Source organism: Hemitrygon akajei, chromosome 12 (assembly GCF_048418815.1).
Source record: "Hemitrygon akajei chromosome 12, sHemAka1.3, whole genome shotgun sequence".
Taxonomy (NCBI): domain Eukaryota; kingdom Metazoa; phylum Chordata; class Chondrichthyes; order Myliobatiformes; family Dasyatidae; genus Hemitrygon; species Hemitrygon akajei.
This window is the reverse complement of record NC_133135.1, coordinates 47,212,525-47,228,004: the sequence shown is the minus strand read 5'-3', so window position 1 is coordinate 47,228,004 and position 15,480 is coordinate 47,212,525. Positions and strand designations below refer to the sequence as shown.

The 15,480-nt window shown below is 40.4% G+C and overlaps 1 long non-coding RNA gene across 1 annotated transcript in view; it reads left to right on the top strand.

The window, feature by feature from the left end:
* The first annotated feature begins 12,382 nt into the window (after nt 1-12,382).
* LOC140736578 (uncharacterized) overlaps nt 12,383-15,480 on the top strand; it is an 86,501-nt gene continuing 83,403 nt past the window's right edge. Inside the window, exon 1 of the long non-coding RNA XR_012100978.1 lies at nt 12,383-12,537. This is a non-coding gene — a long non-coding RNA (uncharacterized lncRNA). The remainder of the gene's footprint in view (nt 12,538-15,480) is intronic.

The window sequence follows — 15,480 nt, the reverse complement described above, 5'->3', positions numbered from 1 at the left end:
TTGTACCATTTTCAATCCTGCAGAATACTTTTGAAGTGCAGTTAATGTAGCAGTGCAGGATTATACAACAACTATATTGTCTTCACCACCAGCAACAAAAAGATGATATGTTTTATTGTTACTGATTGAGGGAAGAACATTGGCTAGGATACTGGAATAACATGCATTTTCTTCTTCAACTATTGCAAAACTATCTTCTGTGGGGAAAGCTGAAGTGGGTTTTACTTTAGCCTCGCATACAAAAGGCAACACAACATGGAGACATACTTTTCTGGTGTGGATTGAACCAAAAACCTTTCCTCAGTCAGAGGCAAGAGTGCAAAAAGTTAACCACTGATTGAATCCTTGTGAGTTCATTTTCTGAGCAACACAGGAAGGACTGCAGCTTATAAATGGAGTAGAATTATTTGAGGAGGTTACAGACATGGTAGCCAGAGAAGTACAATTGTTCTGGTTCTGGCTAACTACCTTTGTTTTCACAAATTTACTAATTCTTTACAGAGAATACAACACCAGTTCCTTATGTCTTGCCTACTTTGAGGAAAGTATGATGAAATGCAAGCAAAATACATCTGATTTAATTAGAACAATAAACATATTAGACCTTATGACAAAGCAATGCACACAATGAAAAGATTGCTCAGAACAGGTGGAAAGAGACCATTTCCAATAGCTCAGAACAAAAGGTCAGAGCTATTAGTTGAAGACACAAAACACAGAACAGGAAGAACATTTTATCCCAAATGATTGGAGAAGCTACTTCTAGAATTTGTAGCTGAGAAAGAAACTGCACTCACAATAGGTGGACGATAAAGAACTGGAGATGGAGAAGCAAGTTCCATGAGTGTGGTGCCTTCAAGTAATACTGAGTAATCTTCATATAACTTCCAATTTCTATCAGGGCCTCAGTCTCAATTTGCTCAGATTTGATTGACACCAATGTGCTCCACCTGAGCTGAATAACCTGCTGTTGGTGAGCATTTTATATCTTTAAATTGGGGGGGGGGGGGGGGGGGGGTGTCAAATCAGGTTGATGAGCCTGGAATGAAACAAATGATCTTCATCCCTCATTGTAACAGTTGTGAATAACACAATCAGCCAAAAGCTAAAATATAATACTTAAAACTTACAACTGTTCTTTTTAAAAACATCTTGAAATTAAAAGAATGTATTAATATTGTTTAGTATGTAAAGCCACCTGATATCCACTTGTGTAATATAAGGAAGTTAGCTTTACATTTATAAATAGTGGTGGCTTTTACAACCTCAGAACACCACAAAGTGCATTTGAGCCAACTAACTATATTTAAAGCATGATCAAATACTTTCAGCAATAGTCGTAACATAACAAAAGGAATCTGAACTCACTTTTCCTCTCCAACAGCCTACCAGTATTTGATCTATATTAAATGTTTCCACTAAACCATTGAGCATGATCTTAGGTACTGTTTCATTTACTAAATTCCAGTACTTAAGCCTTCTGCATTTTTTTATTCTATCAATCATTCCCCTATCAAAAATAATTGTCTGTTTTAGCTTCATAGAATGTGCTGCTTCAGTAATATTAAGTGTGACAGCTGATTGCTATCAATGTTTGCAGCCCGTGTTCATCATCAAGCCCTCATCTCTGAGCACCTGCATCAGCTTCCACGACGCTCAAGAAACCTGACACTGTACAGGACACAGCAGCCCACTTGATAGGCAATCCATCCACAACCATTCATTTACTCACCCAGCAGCACTTCGCACCATTTACGAGATGCTCTGGAGTAACGCACTAAGGCTCCTAAGGCATCATGTTCCAAGCCCGCAAACTCTATCAGCAAAAAGGTTAAGAGTAGCAAAACATGGGAAGGCCATCTCATTCCAGTTGCAACACATGATCCTCACAGGGATATACCCCCAGTGGCCATTTTGTTAGGTACCACCTGCACCTTATAAACTGGCCGCTGATTATATGTTCATGGTCAATGTGGTCTGTAGCTGCTGTGGCCCATCCACTTCAAGTTTCAACATGCGGTGTTTTCAGAGATGCTCTTCTGCATACCACAGTTGTAATACATGGCTACTTGAGTTACTGTCACCTTCCTAACATAGAAAACCTACATCACAATACAGGCCCTTCGGCCCACAAAGTTGTGCCGAACATGTCCCTACCTTCAAAATTACTAGGCTTACCCATAGCCCTCTATTTTTCTAAGCTCCATGTACCTATCTAAAAGTCTCTTAAAAGACCCTATCATATCCACCTCCACCACCGTTGCTGGCAGCCCATTCCACGCACTCACCACTCTCTGAGTAAAAAACTTACCCCTGACATCTCCTCTGTACCTACTTCCCAGCACCTTAAACCTGTGTCCTCTTGTGGCAACCATTTCAGCCCTGGGAAAAAGCCTCTGACTGTTCACACGATCAATGCCTCTCATCACTGTGTACACCTCTATCAGGTCACCTCTCATCCTCCGTCACTCCAAGGAGAAAAGGCCGAGTACATTCAAGCTATTCTCATAAGGCATGCTCCCCAATCCAGGCAACATCCTTGTAAAGCCTATAGGTTTGAACCTAGTCTAGTCATTCTCCTCTGACCTTTCTCATTAACAAGACATTTTCACCCATAAAACTGCCACTCACTGGACTTTTTTTTTGCTTTTCACACTAACTAATCTCTGTAAACTCTAGAGACTCTTGTGTATCAAAATTTCATTTTCTGAGATACTCAAACCATGTTGTCAGGCACCAACAGTCATTCAACTGTCAAAGTAACTTAGATCACATTTTTTCCCCATTCTAATGTTTGGTTTGAAAAACAGCTGCACCTATTAACCATGCCTGCATGCTTTTATGCATTGTGTTGCTGCCACATGATTAGGTATTTGCATTAATGAGCAGATGTGTTGGAGTATTTAATAAACTGGCCATTGAGTATATATCACTGTTCCTTTACCGTCGCTGGGTCAAAATCTTGGAACCTCCTCCCTAACAGCACTTTGACTGCACCCACACTCCAAGTACTGCAGTGGTCAAGAGGCAGCTCACTACTATCTTCTCAAGGGCAATTAGGGATGGTACTTTAAACAATGGCTCAGCCTGTGAAACCCACATGCCTTGAATGAATAAAGATATTGGTACAAAAATGATATTGGATGATTGTTTGATGCCGTCTCTAAACAAGTAACAGCCCATTCCGATACACTTCAGATCATAGTTGGGTCTTCAACCAGGCTTATTTGAAGAAAACCCTGCCCGCTTGTCATCATCATATAACCTGTAGCACCAAAGGTCCCAACACACTAGACCACTGTTATACTGAGATAAGGAATGCCTACCTTTCCATGTCTAGACCGCATAGTTACTCAGAGGCTTTTTGCCAGGCCTGAAATGGCTAACCTGAGAGGGCACAGTTTTAAGGTGCTCGGAAGTAGGTACAGAGGCGATGTCAGGGTTAAGTTTTTTACACACAGACTGGCGAGTGAATGAAATAGGCTGCCAGCAACGGTGGTGGAGGCGGATACAATAGGGTCTTTTATGAGACTTTTAGATAGGTACATGGAGCTTAGAAAAATAGAGGGTTATGGGTAACCCTAGGTAATTTCTAAAGTAAGTACATGTTTGGCACAGCAGTGTGGGCTGAAGGGCCTGTAATGTGCTGTAGGTTTTCTATGCTCTATGTTCTAACTCTTGTCTGAGAAGCGACTTAGATCCACTCCAATTTGCCTACCAGAGCAACAGGTCCACAGCAGATGCCATCTTACTGACTCTTCACTCAACACTGCAACACCTGGACAGCAAAGATGCATACATCAGATTGCTCGTTACTGACTGCAGTTCAGCATTTAATATGATTATCCCCTCAAGACTAATCAATAAGCTCTAAGACCTTGGCTTCAATACCTCATTGTACAATTGGATCCTCGATTTCCTCACTTGCAGATTCCAGTCTATTTGGATTGGAAAGAACATCTCCTCCATGATCTCCATAAGAACAGGTACAACCCAAGGCTGTGTGGTTTGCCTCCTGCTCTACTTGCTGCACACTCCAGCATACTGGAGGGAGATGTTGGATCTGGCTGAGCGGGGCCACAACAACAACCTCTTACTCAAAGTCAGCAAATCCATTGTGATGATTGTTGACTTCCGGAAAAGGAAACCAGAGGTCCATGAGCCAGTCCTCATTGCAGGATTAGAGGTGGAGAGGGTCAACAAATTTATATTCCTCTGTGTTATTATTTTGGAGGACATGTCCTGGGCTCAGCCCAAAAGTGCAATTATGAGGAAAGCATGGTAGTGTCTTTACTTCCTTAGGAGTTTGTAGAGATTCGGCATGATGTCTAAAACTTTGACAAACTTCTACAGATAAGTCTTTGAGAGTATATTAATTGGCTGCATTATAGCCTGGTATGGAAAGACCAACGCACTTGAACAGAAAATCCTACAAAAGTAATGGATACGACCCAGTCCATCAAGGGTAAAGCCCTCCCCACCATTGAGCACATCTACATGAAATGCTGTTGCAGGAAAGCAGTGTCATCAGGGATCCCCACCACCTAGGATAAGCTCTCTTATTGCTGCTGCTAATAGAAAGAAGGTACAAGAGTCACATGTTCAGGAACAGTTACAATCTCTCAACCATCAGGCTCTTGAACCAAAGGGGATTAACTTCATTCAGCTTCACTTGCCCCATCAATGAAATGTTCCCACAAGCTATGGACTCACTTTCAAGGATTCTTTATCTTATTTCTCAATATTTTTTGCTTAGTTAGTTATTATTATTGTTTCTTTCTTTTTGTATTTGCACACTTGTTGTCTTTTGCACACTGATTGAATGCACAAGTTAGTGCAATCTTTCATTGATTTTGTTATGTTTATCACTATAGATTTATTAAGTATGCTCTCAAGAAAATGAATCTCAGGGTTCTATATTGTGATATATTTGTACTTTGATAATACATTTACTTTGAACTTTAATTGGCACAACAAAATTATTTATTACTAAAATACTCATTTTCCAATTCTTTTTTCCATCTTTTGCTCTGGAAAAAGCGTATTTTTTCTGGAAATACAAGAAAGAAATTTTGTGCATTCCTACATCATACTCCAGTGTGGAATTTGCAGATTAAGAACAGCCAAACAATTATGCTGAACAATTGCAGGGATCTCAAATCCTGCAGCAAGTCAAATGAGGCCACTGTCTAAGAGGTGGTTTACTTGGTGTAATGATGGTGAATCACGGTGCAATTCAACCTCAGCAGCAAAGTCTTGGGCATTTCAGTCTGATTTCTGTTTGACAGTCAATTTGCAAAAGTCCCTTTCTTACTTCTATTTAGACAGTAATAGTTGGTTTACCGGCAAGATCCAGCTTAATATTTAACAAGAGGAAGTAAACATTTCAGGGATCTTCCCAGAATTCTTAAGCATTCATCATTCTGCAATGTTAGAGTCAGAGAAGTACAGCACAGAAACAGGCCCTTTCATGTGAGTTTTGATCATTCTTTGCATTAATGGCCTGCTGAGTGTTTTCAGCTTTGGATTTGCTCAGTGGCAGCAATATTTTTGCTTTACATACTGAAGGCCATGAGTGCAAATCCTTTATTAATATCTGACTAATCAATCCAGATCTGGACTTCAACAAGGTACTGAGGGAGTGCAACATTGTCAGAGGATGTTGATGTGGATGTACAACTATCAAAGCCCAAGCAGAGGAAGAGGAGGACATCTTCAGAGTCATAGAGTCACAGAGCAAAACAATATGGCTACAGGCCCTTAGGCCCAATGAGTTCATGCCAACCATGGTGACCTCCTGGCTAGTCCCAATTCCCTGAATTCAGTCCATATCCCTCTAAGCCCTGCCCTTCCATGTGCATATCTAAGTTTTTCATAAATGAAATTATTGTACCTGACTCAACTGCTTCCTCTGGCAGTTCATTCCATGTACTCACCACCCTCTGCATGAAAATGTTTCACCCAGGTCCCTTTTAAATCTTTGCTCTCTCACCCTAAACTTATGATCACTCCTTTTAGACTCCCTGCCCTGGGGAGAGGACTGTTACTATCCATCTTTTTGATGCCTCTCATAATATTAAACATTTCTATGAGGTTACCTCTCATTCTTCTGTGCTTCAAGCAATAGAGATCCAGCCTAGCCAACCTCTACTTATAACACAGACCCTCTCGTCCTGGCAACATGCTCATAATTTTTACTGCACTCTTTCCAGTTCGACCATGTATTTACAACAACAGGGTGAATAAAACTGTACACAGTCCTCCAAGTACAGCCTCACCAATGACTTAGATAACTGCAATGTAATGCCCCAATTCCTGTACTCATTGCCCTGACTGATGAAGCCCAGGGTGCTAAGTATCACCCTACCTACCTATGAAGCTGCTTTCAATGAACTATGCATGTGTGTTCCGAGATCCTTCTGTTCCATTACACTCCCCAGTGCACTACCATTCATAAGTCCTGTGCTGGTTTGAATTTCTAAAATTCATCACCTGACATTTATCTACTTAGCCAATTACCTGACCACAGGATAATTGTTCAGAAATTAATCTATATGTGACTGCTTGGCCCACTTCCCTTACTGATCAATATCCTCCTGTAATCTACGGTAACCTTCTTCACCAGCTATTATCATCCTAATTTTGTGTCATCCACAAACTTGCTGAACAAACCCCATGCTTTTGCATGCAAATCATTTATGTAAATAACAAATCACAAGGGTTCCAACACAGACCCATCTGGCACACCACTAGTCTGTGGTCTCCATGCCCTCAAACAAATCTGCTTCCTACTTCCAAGCCGATTTAGAATCCACTTAACTTTCTCTACCTGGATTCCATGGGATCAGCCAAATATGCTGGACCGTGTCGAAGGCCTTGTTAAAGCTCAGACAATAGCCACTGCCCTACCCTCATCTACCTTTGTGGTTACTTCTTCAAAAAAACTCTAACGGGTTCATCAAGCACAACTTCCCATGCACAAACCCATGCTGACTGTACCTAATCAGACTCTGTCTATTCAAGTGCTGGTAGATCTAGCCCCTCAAAATCTACTCCTGTAATTTCCCCACTGCTGCTATATCTCACTTCTCAAACGGGTTATACTCCCTCCTCATTAACCTGTAACTCGGTCGCACATCTGCAGTCTCTATCCTGGAAACTACAGCTGACCATCCTGCCATGTTTCTGTAAGGCCTATAACATGCCAGTCCTCAGAGCCAATCCTGTGCCAGTTCTGTGCTCATCTGTTTTACCTGTTAAACCTTGAGCAGTGAAATAAATGCATTTTAACTGACTATTCCTTTTCCTGCCTTTACTAAGTAATTGGTTATCCTGATTACAAGACTTGACTTGCTCTCACCAGCCACTGTTTCATCCCATCACTTGCTCTTGTTTAGAACACACCTCCCCCCCACCCCCATCCACCAATCTAGTTTAAAACTTCTCTCATGGCTAAAGCAAAATTTCCTACAAGGATATAGGTGTCTCTGTAATTCAAGGGCAGCCCATCCTTCTTGTACAGGTCCCAATGGTCAAATAATCTGAGTTCCTGACCCCTGTACAAGCTCCTCAGCCATACGTTTATTTGGGCCATCGTCCTATTTCTGAACTCACTAGCACCTGGAGTAATCCTGAGATCTGTTTGCTTGACAACCTGCTTCTTAACTTATTACCTAAATTCCAATGCTCACATGCAACAAGTTCTGGTTGTTTACCTACCAGCTCGAGAATTTCTTGCAGTCTCTCAGAGACATTTTTGAAGCTAGCACTTGGTGGATATTCATCCTGGTGTTTTGTTTGTGCATCCTCCTACGTACAATGTATAAACTACTCCAACTCTCTTTTCTAATGTTTAACATACAAACAACTATGAGAAACAAACATGATTTCCACCCTCAAATAGACTTGCAAAGTAAAATACCACTACTTGTAGACATTATCACCATAACAGATCAAAATTTGCTAATTTTTCTTCAAGATTTTCTTTTAAATACAAAAAAAATACTGTTCCTGCAGCAGTACAGAAATCGCTATTCATTTATAATGGCAATTGATTCTAGCAAAGTTTATAGAAACATAGAAACATAGAAAATAGGTGCAGGAGTAGGCCATTTGGCCCTTCGACCCTGCACCGCCATTCAGTATGATCATGGCTGATCATCCAACTCAGAACCCTGTACCTGCTTTCTCTCCATACCCCTGATCCCTTTAGCCACAAGGGCCATATCTAACTTCCTCTTAAATATAGCCAATGAACCGGCCTCAACTGTTTCCTGTGGCAGAGAATTCCACAGATTCACCACTCTCTGTGTGAAGAAGTTTTTCCTCATCTCGGTCCTAAAAGGTTTCCCCTTTATCCTGTGACCCCCTCGTTCTGGACTTCCCCAACATCGGAAACAATCTTCCTGCATCTAGCCTGTCCAATCCCTTTAGAATTTTATACATTTCAATAAGATCCCCCCTCAATCTTCTAGCATGAAGCATGTGCAAGGAACACCATATCAGATATGGCTGAAACCCTGTTAGTGTCACTTCACACTTGTTATTTTCTTAGCTGGTGAAGTGTAAGTGATAACTTGAATCCAGTGTGTGTACATTTCTGGCAAACTCTGCCATTGCCAGCTGCTTCCAAGCACTGTACACAGTCTGGAACAGTGGAATTTTTGTCATCCTTGGTAGCACCACAAACATTTTGGAGTCCATCATCCATGCTCCACTTACCTAAGGAATGGTTTTATTCACACAACATTAAATACAAATAAATTTCAGATTTCCTTTGGAAGCTCTTTTGAGACACTCCTATGCTATTATTTTCTCCTCCCAATTATTGTTCCACATTCTTGAAAATTAGTCCTAGGAATACCTCCTGTCCAAGAAGTAAAAAATACTTTGACTTCAATGTATAAGGTAACTTGGTTGGCATGAAGATATTTTTGATAAAGAATGGCACTCTGGGAAACAATCAGACATCTCGTATAATGTGTGTTTTACCCCCCCAAATACCAGGTTTACTTTGTGAAAACTTAACGATCGCTGTTTTCTACCACATTGTGCTGCACTAATGGAATGACATGTTCCACCAGTTCATATCTTGTCTTGTCTTGTCTTGTCCATACTGCACCAACCACCGCCACTGAGCTATAAACGTGCAGGAGCAGTGTGTGGTTAAGTGCCTTGCTCAAGGACACAATATATCCCATTGTCCCCACTCCAACTTTCAATTCTTCAGGTCAACAGTCTTTCATCAGAACTGAGAAAAGTGTAATAATTTCTAGAACTAACTTGGTTTCTCCTTCTACCGATGCAGCTTGTCCTGTTGACTACTCTAGTGTTTCTTAATCTTGCATTTCGGATTTCAGGCACCTGGGGTTTTCTTTGCATTTGTATTACATTAGTTTTTGTTTCACTATTCCAAGTTAATGCCTTCTCCATTAGTTTGGATTTGATTTACTGTTTCCATATTGCAGTTAAGTACATGTTCCCAAGCCGTCATACTTTCCCAAGTTTTAAAGTCAATATTTTTCCCTCCCAGTTTTAAGCTCCTCCACCACCACTCACCCCCCCTCCACCCGTAAGGAGAGAAATAATTCTGTGCTCTGGGCTCATGGGAGATCTTCCATTTGGCCAAGCTTCCCAGATGCCATGAGACAGAAGTCTGCAAGCTCTTGGCTTCAGCTGACAGCTATTGCGGTTAAGCACAGTCCTCACAAGAAGAACTTTAAATAACTTTTCAATTTGCTGTTCAGTTAATGCTAAGAATAGCCATAGTTAATCGATCGGGTTATTATTTTGAAATCAGATTGAGCCTGGTCAAATATTTAATAACACTTGCATTCGTTATAGAGAAAACTTACATGGCAACTCTCTATGTTGGTCCCAAACACAGTTTATGTTTTTACTACATTCTTCTACATCAACTATAGTGTTCAGAAGTTAGTCATAGTTCAGTAATAGTGCTCTCTCTTCTGAGTTAGACTGTTGTGGTTTTAAGCGACCCCTCCAAGCAGTTCAAAGCAAATTCCGCATTGACACTTCAGTAAAGCACAAAGGACATGCTGCAGTGTCAGATGCCTGAGATGCCTCTCATCTATATATAAAAAATATTATAGTACAAATTGAAAAAGCACAGAGGAGTGTGCTTGTTGTCTCACTTAACAAATATAAATGAATAACTAAAACCGAATGTCTGGTCATTTACCTCACTGACCAATTTTACTCTCGATATGAAAATGACTGAACCAAAGGTCATCACATTACTGCTTGCCGGACCTCTCCACGTACGTGTTGCCTGTTCCATTTTCCTACAGTTCAGCAGTGGTTACACTTCAAAATTTTCATTTTGATATTTTTGAACCACTCCGGAGGCGTTTTGAGGTTGTCAAAATGCCACATTAATGTGGAAACATTTGCTGGCTGGAATATTGTTAAAAATAGAACCTGTTCATCCCTTCTTTACATATGAGACATTATTTGAAGTAATAAAAAAAAGCAATCCAAAGTATATTTTTCAAAGTACACTTTTTGAGGAATAAAACCAGTAGACTTCCAATTTTCATCTTCTTGTGTAGTCTTGTTATCTTCATTTTAGAATGAGTATATGAACATTGGAGGCACTCCAGAACAGATTCACTTGACTAATACATGGATTGTATCACAATCAGTTAACAAAGTTAGGTCTGTATTATTTGAAGTTTAAGAAAATTAAGAATAATCTTATTGAATCATACAAGATCCTGAAGGAGTGTAAAAGGGTAAATGTTGAGATGTTTGCACAAAGTGAGAGAACCCAAATGAAGAGTATAAGGGGCTGATAATTTAAAACTCAGCAAAGACTCTAGCAAATTTCTACAGATATAGCATAGAGGGTATTTTGACCAGCTACATTGCCACCTGTTATGAAGGCACCAGCCTGCGGGATGGAAAGAGGCTCAGCCAGCTCCATCATTGTCACAACCCTCCCCATCATCGAGGACACCTTCAAAAGGTGGTACCTCAAGGCATCCACCTTTAAGGACTCTTACTAACCGAGACATGTCCTCCTCTCAATACTGCCATACAGGAGCCTGAAGGCCCACAGCCAATGACAGCTTCTTCCCCTCTGTCTTCAGAGCTCTGAATAGTCCGTGAACCCATGAATACTATCTCACTATTTTTCTTCTAGAGTATTCATTTATTTATGTTTTGAGACTTACAGCAATTTTATGCATTGGACTGTACTGCTGCATAAAACAAGACTTTTCACAACATATGTCAGTGATAGTAACCTTGATTCTTTTTCTGTTTCTGAACTAAAGTATTTTAGAACCTCTGGTCATAAAAGGGATAAATCTCTGGAGTTCTCTACCTCTGAGAGCACTTGACGTTTTAAAAGAGGAGATACTTAATGTTTGAAAAACTGTGGAATTGAGGCTGCGTGGAAGAAGAGTTGAGGCCCCGGCTAGATCAGCCAGGAAAGGTTTGACAGGCCATATGGTCTACTCCTGACCTTATTCATCTGTGTCCATGTGTTTCACAAATGTTCAAGAAAGACAGAGACAATTCTGAAGACTGAAAAAGGAAAGGACTATTGAAAAGAAACAGGATTTAATAGTCTTTTGCATTGTATTGTCCACCTAGGTTCATATTTATAAATTTTATACATTCCATCAAATCCATGTAATACTCCTAAAATTTTTGTAAATATTGGTATATTCAAGGCTGCGTTCAATTTACTATAGAACAAGGCCTCCTTCAGAAGAAAATTCTTCAGCTTTTTCCTCATCCAATCAAACTAAAGTTTTTCTTTACTTTCAAAGTTTCTAAATGATGAAAGAATACAGTCCAAATGTAGGAAATAAAAGAATGCAACAAATAAGGAGAGGATTTAAGTGTTACAAGATTAAAGGAGAGGCCCTACTAATTTACATTAATATCTCAGATAATCTGTTTAATTCTCTCTTTTGACTCTTTTCTGTTCTGAATTTGTCAGCCAATATTAGACATATACCTCCATTTTGCATCACAGGAACAGGAAATTATAAATTCTAACCTTTCATTCAATTTTGAGGTTATGTCACCTTTTGGAGGTGATATTCTGCATGTCGATGGAATGCTTAATGAAAGGAAACACTTGCACTGTTTCCACCTTGATAACCTTTCACACATGAGAAATGGAGGTCACTTTCTGTGGAACAGAAGAATATAATCCCAGTACTCAGCTATGACCCTGGATCACTGCCTGACATTCAGGCAGTATCTTGAAAAATCCAAACAGGAAACGAAATCCTCAGTGTGCAAACTCATTGGCATTGGCTAGGGAACTGATGGCCGAACACTGCACACAGAAACTGAAGCCTTCTACACCCTTTAGCAGAGTTCTGCATTGCTGTCTGGACAGCAAGTCGCCATGTAAAGACCTTTGATCAGTAATTAACTGCTGCACTGTGGATCAGCCAATGCAGATATATTTTAAAAAACGATGATTGAATGGCTGCCTGTTTTTTTTCAGCTTTTGCCTCTTCCATTCTCATGGAGGTCTGTGAAGAACAAGAATTTCAGGTTGTATATTATATACATTCTCTGATATTAAATGGACCTATTGAATTATTGTTTGAGCTATAATTCCTTTCAGTCTTCTGGTAAGAAAGCAGTGCATTCAGATGCAGCAGCTTCTCAAGGGCCAACCAAAGTTGTTTGTGTCTTTTTTAGACAACTTTTTTATGATCGCAGGACAATGCTAGACTTTAAGCACTTCAAGTACTACAGGTCTACCTCCTGTGCTAGTGGCCCATTGGTAGAGGAGCTGGACTTGGTGCGGACTGTGCTACTACCTGCTACAGGAAGGCATCGGAGTCAGTGTACAAAGGTGGTGTACAGTCTAACTGCAAGTAATTATCTTGAATGTTTCTCTTGTGGTTGTAAGACCCTGTTGGATATTGATTATGTAAACTGCAGCAAGCCTGTTTCCCTTGTTTATTGGTGAGACAGATGGTGGGGGAACTGTGTAGCCTCTGTTGAAGCGAGGACAAGGCCCCAAGCCACAGGCTTGCCTGTTGCAGCAGTCCAGGAGAGGAGATGCCAGAGACAGTGTAATACGGTGTACTTGCTGGGCCGGGGGCCAGCCCCCTCCTGTTGGTTCTGTCCTCCAGTGTTTGATCGGTGGAGTGACAAGTTGGATTGCGTGCATGCACCTGTGCGTACGTTTGCTTGTGGACTGCTGAGAAATGCTTCTTCTTGTCGATAACACCCATGCACCATCAATTTACAGTATATGTCACTCAGGGACTTGCGCTACTTATTATTTTTTGTGTGACTGTATGCTTACTTGCTGTCTTATATGTGCTATATGTGCTTTGTGCAGTTTGTGATTGTTGGTGCTGTGTTTTACACCTTGGCCTCAAGGAATGCTGTTTCATTTGGCTGTATTATTGGGTATGTGTGTATGTTTGAATGATAATTAAATTTGATCTCAAAGAGGTGCTTCAGTTAGAGTAATGGCTACGCCTGACCTGCCACTGACTACAGTCTGCACAATTCCTCTAGAACTGGGTTAACAACAGGCCACCATATTGAATAATTTAGGGTGCCATGGTAGTGTAGCAGTTAGTGCAATGCTGTTATAGTTCAGGGCTTCGGAGTTCAATTCCAGTGCTGTCTGAAAGGAGTTTTTGTACGTTCTCCTTGTAGCTGCATGGGTTTCATCCGAGTGCTCTGGTTTCTTCCAACAGTCCAAACATGTATCAGTCAGTAGGTTAATTGCTCATTGCTTAACTACTTTCCTAGACACAGGTAAGGTACAATGGAAAGCTATTTGCATCAATGCCACATGCCACATAGAAAACTCAAGGCACGACCTAATCTCCAAACCTCCAGGCCTCACTGTCCGGCAGAACTTTAAACTAGGTCAGAGCATTTCTGGGTTAGAGTTTGCAAACTAATGGAATCAAATATTAATGTGGCTGTAGTCACAAAATTCAGTTAGCAAAATGTATTCATCAACTCTGACCAACCCACCTCTTTGACACACTAATATTGAAATCCATAGAAAAATTTCCAATAAATACAGTGACAATTAAAATGGCACAAATAATCTTTGCCGAACTTGTCATAAAAAAGAATAATAGAACCCTTTCCTAAAAAAAGATAAAAGGTTCTATTACTGTAATTTTCCTGCTGTACTTTGTCATAGTTTCTCCATTTCCAAACAAGCTTCAACTGGACATATAATATTCCAACCTATTCCTCAATCACTGAGGTAACTTGGCATTAGGTGCCGCAGCTGATAAATGTGTATTTTTCTCTGCAGCAAGGTTTACATAAATCACAACCATAAGCTTTCACTTCAGAGAGTGCTTATGTGACTCAGTCTGCAAAAAGTGTGCCAGAAACATCAAGGGATCTCATAGACTTTGAAGTTACACAGTGCTATATTAGTGTACAAACACTTAATGTATTCATAGGAAACATCTGTCAGCTACTTTAAAAGACATTAATCTGTTTATTTTAAATTCAAATAGGAAGGAAACTTTATAGGAATTTATTCAGCTCATACACCAATTTTAATAGGTGTCATTTCAAGGCAATGTATTAGCAAACATAGTGTAGGGATGTGTATGGTCATATACGTTGGTAGAAGGAAAAAAGGCAAAGACTGTTTTCTAAATGGGAAGAAAATTCGGAAATCGTAAGTGCCAAGGGACTTGGGAGTCCACGTATAGGGTTCCTGAAAGGTTAACTTGCAGGTTGAGTCGGTGGTGAGGAAGGCAAATGCAATGCTAGCATTCATTCCAAGATGACTAGAATATAAGAGCAAGGATGTAATGCTGAGGCTTCATAAGGCACTGATCAGACAACACTTGAAGTATTGTGAGTAGTTTTGGGTACCTTATCTAAGCAATGATGTGCTGATATTGGAGAGAGTCCAGAGGAGATTTACAAGAATGATTCCTGGAGTGAAAGGGTTAATGCATGAGGAGGTTTGACAGCTCTGGGCATGTACTCACTGGAATTTAGAAGAATGAGGGGATTTCTCATTGAAACCTATTGAATTTTGAAAAGCTTAGACAGAGTGGAGGTGTGGAGGATGTTTCATGTAGTGGGTGAGTCTAAAGTCCAGAAGGCACAATCTTAGAATAGAGGGACATCCTTTTAGAACAGAGATGAGGAGCAATTTCTTTAGCCAGTGAGTTGTGAATCTGTGGAATTCCTTGCCTCAGATGGCTGTGGAGGCCAAGTCACTGGATTTAATTAAAGCAGAGATCGATAGCTTCTTGATTAGTAAGGGTGTGAAAGGTTACAGAGAGAGGGCAAGAGAATGGGGTTGAGAGGCATAATAAATCAACCATGATGAGCAGACCTGATGGGCCAAATGGCCTAATTCTGCTCCTATGTCTTTTGGTCTTTTGGTTAATACTCTGTTTATATTATTGTGGTAATTTATTTACTCTAACTCCCTGTTTCTGTTGCATCTCACACCAGCAGCAACTTCATTTCATCAGCCAG